At 36.7% G+C, this 1,959-nt stretch overlaps 1 pseudogene; it reads left to right on the forward strand.

Moving 5' to 3' along the window:
- The first annotated feature begins 1,179 nt into the window (after positions 1 to 1,179).
- On the forward strand, positions 1,180 to 1,855 carry LOC119589360 (annotated as a pseudogene).
- The last annotated feature ends 104 nt before the right edge of the window (positions 1,856 to 1,959 follow it).

The raw sequence follows: 1,959 nt of genomic DNA on the forward strand, positions 1-1,959 counted from the left end.
ATAGAATTTGGTATGAAACGAGAAGAAATAAGCCTTAAGCAGTTATCAAATGTTTATTTCGCCAATCATTTATTCAATATAAGTAACTGCTAAGTGGCAAAGCAGAATATTGCACGAGATACTCTAAGATTAACAACAAAAAAGGTGTACTTTGTAACCATACATATAATTTTTTTTGGCTATAAAAAAATGAAAAGGCGTGAAGAGACTAGTGGTGGTGAACTGACTGCTGATTCTTTTCTTTATAATGAAGCTTCCACACATCTAAATATGCGCAAGTATTTCTCATGTTCAAACTTGATGATTCAATATGCAACTCTGTAACCAAGAGTTGCGACGAGATGGAAAAGGCTGAGAAACTACTTTAAAAGTTGGATAATAATGGGTTTGAAGGGCGATGTGTCTGAATGTCTGAGCAGTGGATAAAACGATGCGATGTTAAATTGTAAAGTACATGATGGTTGTAAGGGTCCAGTAGAAACAAATTCATTGCTATAAATATAAAACAGAAAATAAGTGTTTTCCTTTTGTAGCGGTTGTCAACCCAAGGAAACCCCTTAAAAGAATATCCCAGAAGCACATCTCCCGCTTATTTCTTGCTTCAACCTCATGATTCTAAGTTTTCATACATTAATGGAGACACGTAAATAATTGTTCTCAGGAACGGACCGAAGGAGATAATGTGGAGTAATGTCTTGTCTGTTATATCTGGCAACAAATGTGAAAATGAGTACTTGTTAATTCTCCTTCATCAGAATTTCATTTTTGTGAACAAAAATAACAGTGAGCTTGCTTCGCCGACCTCCAGTGACATCTTTAATACCTTAAATATGTGGATATTCTTTACAATCCGATAAAAAATTAATTATTGTATATGTCCACCTCTATTTTATTTATCAAATTACATGTTTTATTAATAGATAAAGTTATGCATATTCATCCGTTCACTTATCTAGAGAGAATGCTCTTCTTTATATATAACAGAGTATGTCTGTGCATAAAATGCAACAATTTATCCAAGTTTATACAACACACACATAAGCATGCTTACGTGAAAGTCAAGAGGTTAAAAAAAAAGGTCAGACAAATTTAGAAAATTCAAGCTATCTGTATGGGCGTAATTACTGCTCTGTCACTGTTGCCTGTCATATATAAAGGTGGAAGCATACCAACCTCAGCACTGCATTGCCGCCGTCCCAGGAGACACTTCCATTTCAGACACCTTGATTTTACTTCGTGTCTGCGTGTATTAACCATGCACCGTCTAGCACTTGTAAGGGGTTCAGAGAATTTATATGCAGAAATTGGTTCTTTAATACTCTGATGACCATGGATTCTTTCTTCCTTTTAGCTATCCTCTGTAGATCATTTCTTTTTTCTCACTCTGCAGAGGACATGGTTGGCGATAATGATTGTACTATTTGCGACAAGCCTCTCCAGCATCGCCTCAGCCGGTCTCACAGAGGGCACCTGTAGAGGCAGAATGGGTAATCGTGAGATCTACAAGAAAGTTGATCGTGTTTGTGAAGACTGCGCTAATATCTTCCGATTGCCAGGATTGGAAGGTCTGTGTAGGTGAGTTTGCATATAATTTCTCTAGGTTTATGCACAAGTATTGTGTAACGTTAAAATTTATACAGGCAATACCATATGCTTAGGATGTATTTGTGCATACTTTCTTCAAATAACTTATAAATATATAACAACTCTCTTATCAAGAAATATACACTTATCATTATTATCTTCCGGAACGCATTCTTTTCCACTACAGAGACCGGTGCTTCTACAATGAATGGTTTTGCTTTGTCTGAAGGCTGCAACAGGGAGGACGAGTCGAAAATTCAGAGTGTGGTAAATTTTGAACGCCTAATTGAGGTGAGCCCGGACCAATCCCTTCATCACTGGCTCATCAAGGACCAACATCACAGACTCGGACAGGAAATTATCATACAATTTTTT

The sequence above is a fragment of the Penaeus monodon genome, chromosome 25 (genome assembly GCF_015228065.2).
Source record: "Penaeus monodon isolate SGIC_2016 chromosome 25, NSTDA_Pmon_1, whole genome shotgun sequence".
Taxonomy (NCBI): Eukaryota; Metazoa; Arthropoda; class Malacostraca; order Decapoda; family Penaeidae; genus Penaeus; species Penaeus monodon.